The sequence below is a fragment of the Sparus aurata genome, chromosome 19, assembly GCF_900880675.1.
Source record: "Sparus aurata chromosome 19, fSpaAur1.1, whole genome shotgun sequence".
NCBI classification, from domain to species: Eukaryota; Metazoa; Chordata; class Actinopteri; order Spariformes; family Sparidae; genus Sparus; species Sparus aurata.
The window spans coordinates 12,451,109-12,458,742 of record NC_044205.1 but is presented as its reverse complement, the minus strand read 5'-3'; positions in this window follow the sequence as shown (position 1 = coordinate 12,458,742).

The window sequence follows — 7,634 nt, the reverse complement described above, 5'->3', positions numbered from 1 at the left end:
ACAGTCTGTTAAATGACGTGTTGATGGAGGACATCTGTGATGACACAGGTCTCACAGTAAAAACAAATAAACAAAATAAGGTGGTAAAAAGACGCAGAATGGGGCTAAAACAAGGAGGGTGCTACAAACTGCCTCTGATGATGATGAGAAGGAGGAAGAGCTGACTGCCTCTCAGGCAGTGCAAATTGCTTCCTGCTCTGTAGAATATATAAAACAGTTTCTAGCACAAACTAAAGGTCGGAGGTTTGCTCGGCTGCAGCACTTTTTCCCTGATCTCACTGGTTTTATTAGATCTGTGGCTCAGTTCAGAAGACAAGATGCTTTTGATATACTGGAGGTGTACAGGCTAAAAAAACTGGTGACCAAAGCCAAAGCTATCTGTAATGGTAACTGGTGTGGATGGTGTTGATGATGATGATGATGATGATGATGATATTAATATCGGGTCCATTAACATTAATGGGGTACATAGTGACGCAAAGAGAGCTTCTCTCTTTAAACTGTTCGAGTTAAAAAACCTGGATGTGGTGTTTGCCCAGGAAACCCACAGTGACTCTGTCATTGAGGGGGAGTGGAGGAGGGAGTGGCCAGGGGACGTCTTCCTCAGCCACAAAAGGTCCAACAGTGCTGGGTGGGAATCCTCTTCTCCAGAACCTTTAGTCCGCGCTCTGTGGAGGTGCTGGACATCATGTCTGGGCACATTTTAAGGGTGAACACTCTCTATAAACGCTCTCTGTGTTTATGCTCCAGTTTTAAGAACTGAGAGGATGAACTTTTTAAATGTTCTATGTGATGTTGTTCATGACTGTGCAGATGACTATTTATTCTTGGGTGGTGATTTTAACTGCACTAAGGATTATGAGTTAGACAGGAATCATCTGGAGAAAAGAAATCCTCATTCTCCTCAGTGCAGTAGTGGTGGGATATTGGGAAAACCCGGATTCAGCAATTTTGTAAACAGTATATTTGCAATGTCACCAAGCACATTACCAGATCCTTTCAGGACCTGGAGACTGAGGTACAGATGTTATTAGGCTGTTATTAGAACAGGACATGTTGGAGCTGCAGGAGAGCGATTGTTACACTGCTCCCAAAAAAAGGTGACTTACAGGAATTAAAGAACTGGAGGCCGGTCTCTCTGCTGTGTGGGGACTACAAGATTCTGTCCAAGGCGCTGGTGTTGAGGCTCAGGGAGGTGATGGCTGAGGTCATCCATGTGGACCAGACTTACTGTGTGCCCAGCAGGCTGATAAGCGACGTCACTTTACTGAATACTGAAAACTGAAAATAAACGGTGGTCTGGCTGCACCTTTTGCAGTCCAGAGAGGGGTGCGGCAGGGGTGCTTGCTGTCACTGCCTGTCAGGGATGTTATATTCTCTGGCCATCGAACCCCTGCTGCACAAACTCAGACAAGAGTTAACAGGAGTGGTTTTCCCTGGATATCCTGCAGCCGTAAAGCTGTCGGCATATGCTGATGATGTAGTGGTGGTTTTAAATACACAGAGGGACGTATGTGTTTCAGAGGAGAATGTGGGGCTTTTTAACAGACTGCCTTCAGCTAAAGTGAATTGGGAAAAAAAGTGAAGCTGTGTCAGTGAAAAAAACTCTCTGAGTGAGTTGGTTTTACCGGGAGGGTTGTGTTGGAAGACGGGTGGGATAAAGTATATGGGGGTGTTTTTAGGAGATTAACTGTTTTTAAGGAAGAACTGTGACGGGGTCCTGGAGTCCTACAGGGCAGACTGAAGAGGTAGAGGTGGCTCTTGCTGAGTGTCATTCAGAGGACGGACACTAATTATTAATAGAGATGCACCGATCGATCGGCAACCGATCGCAATCGGCCGATAATGCCCCTATCGGTTTTGATCGGAGTTCTCAAAATAGATCACATCAGGCCGATCAGATGACGTTAAAAACGATAAAGACAGTGCATTAACTGCATGCAGGGAGGGAATTTCATGGCTGCCGTTGCCCCGCACTTTGGCCTTGATGCCCCGTGAAAAAAAAAAAACTCATCGTACGGCCACAGTGGCCTCTGTGCCCCTGGCCCGGTCAGCGTAGCGAGCTTGCCCTGAATTACAGCCACCTGAGTGCACAGTAGTCACTCACAGTAACTTCAGTAAGTCCGCGGTTCGCGCAGGTGGAGTCTCATCATCACGATGATCTCACGTGAAAGCCTCTCAAACAGCAGCAGCGTCTCAAAACAGAAGAACGAAACTTACAGCACAGGTGCGAAAGCGAGCGCAGCCGGTTTTGACATGATACGTAACTGACTTATGTGGTAGGATTTAGTCCGGTAAAGTTGGAAATATATTCACAGATTCGAACTTCCCGGATCAATAACTCATAAGTGAAACCTTGTTAAAACACACACGACGGTGTCACAAAAATCACCTCACCCTAACCCTACTTAACAAAAACTACTTTCTAATGTAACTTTAACTTGATTTTGGTATAAAAAAATGTTTTAATACACAATCCATGTCTTATTATAAATTAGGATGTTATGGTATCAGCCTGAAAGGTAAATCAACACATTTTACTCAGTGGCCTTTGTGCCCTGTCATGTGGCCTTGGTGTCCCTGAAAACAAAAAGTGAAGGCTAAATGGACTTGCCCCTAAAATGACAAAATTCCCACCCTGACTGCATGCATTCCAATTCAATTCAATTCAATTCAAAGAACTTTATTTTTCCATTAGGAACTTCATTTGTAAAAAGCGTCAGTGCAGTGCAAATTTTAGACAAGATAAATAAGCAAATAAATACATACATGTGAATACAGAAGAAGTACAAAACAAATGTTAAAAAGAGAAGGACACTCATCCACACGCTCACACACACACGAACACACACCCCCACACGGGTCCCACACGGGTCAGCTGTTCAGTAGTTCAGTTCATTCCCACTAGTAAGCTACAGTTACTCTATGTAAGCTGAGTCCAAGTTGTCTCTAAGAGTCTCTAGAGTGTGAAATATTGCACATTGCCTCAGCTTGCAATAAAACGGTGGTCAATTCATGATACTTTCTCATTTCCTAATTTTTTTGCTTAATAATACAATGTCAATGTTGTGTAAGAAGAATCATTAATTAAATATATGAAAGTTACACAAGACAACCATATAGAAAAATTTATGGATTTGACGCTGTGATCGGTGATCGGCAGATACTGCTTTCGGTGATCGGTGATCGGTGATCGGCCCCAAAAATCCTGATTGGTGCATCTCTAATTATTAATAGTCTGGTGTCCTCCTTTTTATGGCACCGGCTGGCTTGGGTTGACCCCCTCTTGAATCTGCTCTCAAAGATCCAGGTGGTTCTGGTGGACTTCTTCTGGGACAGACTGCACTGGCTTCCTAAAGAGGAGGGAGGACAGGGAATGGTGCACCTGGCCAGCAGGGGCGCTGCTCTCAGGCTCCAGTTCATTCAGAGGCTAATGTATGGAATGAAGGACCTGGTGTGGAGGCCTCTGGCTCTGCTGGTCCTGCAGCGTGTCGGTGGTCTGCGACTACAAGACTCTGTGTTCTTAATGGATTTTAAAAATGTGAGGTTTCACACCCTGCCTGGTTTTTATCAAGGACTCTTCACCATGTGGAGGCTGCTGCAGAAACAGAGAGCTCAACATGACTCGGCCGGCTGCTGCAGGAGCTGCTGGTCCACGGAGGATGCCTGAGCGCCCCCTGCTGGGTGGGAGCAGCAGTCACAGAGGCTTTCAGCAGAGCAGGGATTTTAACTCTGGGAGATATGATCACCTTTACTGGACCTGATCTACAGAACGCAACGGGTCTGGTGGCTGGTTTGGGGGGAAGGTCAGAGAGGATCGTGGGCAGGCTGCTGGACCACTGCAGGAGCTGTCTGACGGGACATGAGCGCCTCCTGCTGACGGACTACAGTGGTGACTGTCCCCCGCCCTGACGACCTTTCCCCCCTCAGTGTCCGTCCCTGTTGGACAGACGGTCAAAGCTCAGTCAGACTGCGTGAGGTGAACCTGCAGGAGGCCAAAGATAAAGCTCTGTCTGTTCTGATGGTGGAGTGTCTGAACAGACAGAGGATGCAGCGTCGGGCCGACTCGCCCTGGAGAGCTCACCTGGGCTCAGGTGAGGAAGTCCGGCCTGAGTGGAGGAGTCTGTACAAACCTCCGCTCACAAAGAGGGTGGCTGACCTGCAGTGGAGACTGATCCATGGGATTTTAGCAGTAAATGCCTTCATCTCCATGCTGAAACCTGCTGTCTCAGACAAATGTCCCTTCTGTGGTGCCGTAGAGACAGTGTTCCACTGTTTCTCAGAGTGTGCTCGTCTCGACCCTCTTTTCTCTTTGCTGGGCAGATTGTTCAGGAAGGCAGGAGAGGTCTCTCTCTGCAAACGTTCATCCTGGGCTTCAGATGCAGAAAGGCTGCTCAACATAAGTGTCAGCTGTTGAGCTTCATTCTGGGACAGTCAAAGATGGCGGTGTATGTAAGCAGGAAGAGGAAGGTAGAGGACGGTGTGGACACTAATGTTGTTTTATTGTTCAGCAGGATGGTAAAAGAGACATGAATGATTTTAAATGTTATAAATAGATGCAGGACTTGGATCAATTCAGATTGATATGGACTCATGGACTCATTCTGTGTGGTGTTGAGGAACATCAACTCATATTTTCAGATCAGCTGATCTGATCTGTTTGTGTTTTTATTATTCACTAGTTTTAATCAAATGATATAACCTGATTTTTAAATAGGTTCAATCAAAGTTACTATTTAAAAATAAAAAATTTCTCTCTCTCTCTCTCTTATGACTCAGATGAAGCAGACTATGTCAACAGAGTGATTGAGATTGAAGCATCATGAAGGAGAAGAGGAAGACATCATGTTCACCATAAATGGAATATTTCTCTGTTTCATCATTAGTTTTTGTAACAATGAGCTGATTTATTGCATGTTTATATTAATCCCTTTTCTTCCGGTGTTTTCTTATGCTTTCTTATTTCTTCTGTGACTAACATTTACACTTTATAAGGATCCTCAAAGGTCTTTAAAGTTGACTTTTCCTTCATTGTTCATGAGGTTTTCACACCGCTCACAAAGAATGACACAAACAGCCTTTTTTACTCCAATAAGTTTATATTACAGCTGTAGTTGATTGTCACATGTTTGCTTTAGTTACCTTGTGTGTGATTATGTAAATAAAATCTCAGGATTTGACCTGTATGAAGGCGCTTGTCACTAATTACTAAAGTCTCAAAGACCAATTTATAACAGTTAATTAGAAAGTTTCTTGTGTTTGTGAGGATTTGAAGATTTCATTTGAATCAGTGCTGTTGTTATTTTTTACATTTGTCTGTGCTGCAGGAATGACTTTAATAAAATATGAACTTGTGGCTCTGAGTCTCTGTCTGAGCTCTGATTAGCAGAGAGCTTTTTGCACTTTAAGTCATGAGTGGTTCATACACCACCAGCTGGTCATGGTGACACTTTGAACTGCTCCTGTTCACAACTCCTCTGATCTAAACTCATCACTAGTCACCACCACAGACATGAGCAGTGATGCAGATTTTTGTGTTTGTGTCGGAGCTTTTAGAATTAATAGTTTGTGTCAAAATCATCTGATATCCTCAAAAAAGGCTGAATATCTCAATATAGCAACCAGCATCAAGGTCATATCATTACTAAAGACTAAATGAATACCATGATTTGTTAGTTCAATGTTGCTGAAAATGCTAATTTCAATGTTATTGTTATTTATCAATATTTATTATTATTATTCAGTCAAACACTCTTGGCTACATGAGTGATACCAACATGCATGAAACCATCTTTGTCTCATTGTTTACACTTCAAAATAACCAAAAGCATTTGGTGTGAGGTTGCATTTATAAATATATATGCAGATGAAGGAGACATGTTTCTGTGTGTGGCTGATAAACCAAAGTGACATCGCTAAAGAGAAGCGGAATGTGACCAATGAAGTCATGAACAGAGCTCTGAGAAAAACTTGAGACATTAAAGGAAACAGAGAAGTTGGTTTGCTGCTTCTGTCAACAAGTCCTCCACACAGCTCTCTGAGACAAAATGTCTTCATCATGTGTTCCACAACTGTGTTTATTGTCTATATATTGACTATTTATTCTTTAACTGGGACACTTTCCTTCAGTTACTCTTTGCTAACAGATCTTTACCTCCTGTTTACATTAAAATACCTGATCACTGCAGTATTTAATCAAACAGTCCCAGCTGGTGAGATGTCAGCTGTATGAGAAGCAGCTCTGTGTGAAGGTCCAATTTAAAACCTCTCATCTTCTGTGATGATCAACAATCAACAGTTGACAGGGAAATTCATAGATCTTTTCCAGCTACAGCAGTCAGGGTTACGACCAATCATGAGATCATGTTTTGTCTTACATGATTCTGTCGCCATGATCACAGCTGGAAAATGTCCCGACTTCTAATTAAAACTATCAAGTGGTTTGAAGCTTACAGATATTCAAACACAGCCGTCATTTCTCACTTGGTAGCAATCAGCAGTCATGCCACCACCACCATCCTGTGTACCTCCGAAAATTGAAAACTAAGATCAAATTGTATACAAATAATAAATGCTGTACACATCAAATGTATTGTTAAAGGACGTGATGGTGACGATATGGTACAGTCAGTCTTTGCTATTGTTGCCTCCCTCGTGGAAAAAAGGAGTTACTGAGGAACAGACTAGAAGAAACAACATTAATGAATTATTAGGTAATGATTAAATATCTCTGAATCGACATACCGACCACTTTCTTTAAGAATTGTTCCAGATTAACTATGAACCAGCTGCAGAGTGGCACAAACTAGTGACGACTTATTAATTACTAGTTGTGCCACTCACTGTCTGCTTTCTATCCTTTCTAATCCTCAGCAGTATGTGCTGTATAGTCCTGGAGTCAAATTTATTCAAGAACTACTCATTAATGATTCATTAACTATCAGGTCATTCCTGACTGCTTCCTTACCTGCTTCTTAGTAACTACTAATATTGTTCTACCTTTGTGTGAAGTGGTATTCTTTCTCCTCCTTTTATTTGAGTTTTATTGGGTTTTTTGTTATGTTTTGTAGTGTTTCCTCCTGTGTTCCTGTGCTCCTCCTCAGCCTGATATTTCCTCCACACCTGCCCTGCATCAGCTTTATTAGTCCTGTCCTGTTCCCAGTGTTGTTCTCAGCCCATCAGCTCCTTCCTGCTCTCTTGCTTCCTCCACTCATTCCTCTCACCTGTGTTTCTCCACCTCTCTCCACCTGCACCTCTTCCCCTTGTTACTTTAGTTTGGATTAAGTCCAGTCATTAGTTCAGTCTTTGTCAAACTGTCATGTTCTTGTTCCTGCTGTTACTTGGAATGAATGTTCATCCACTGATCTGCCTGCTTGTCGGCACCTTCATTTGCTCCACCTTTTCTGACCCCGTGTGAACATTTTTTAGTATTTGTTGAAATATGCTTAAGGTCATTTTTAGTCATAAAATATGTGTTTATATACATATAACTTAAGACATACAGGCTCCAGTAAGTTTCAGTAACCAGTAACCCATATTTAAGGATAAGTCATCTGCATTCTGATGAGCTGAAGACTTCCTCACTCACAAAGTGTGAACAGGAAGGATGAAGACTTCTCTTATTTCTGCAGTTT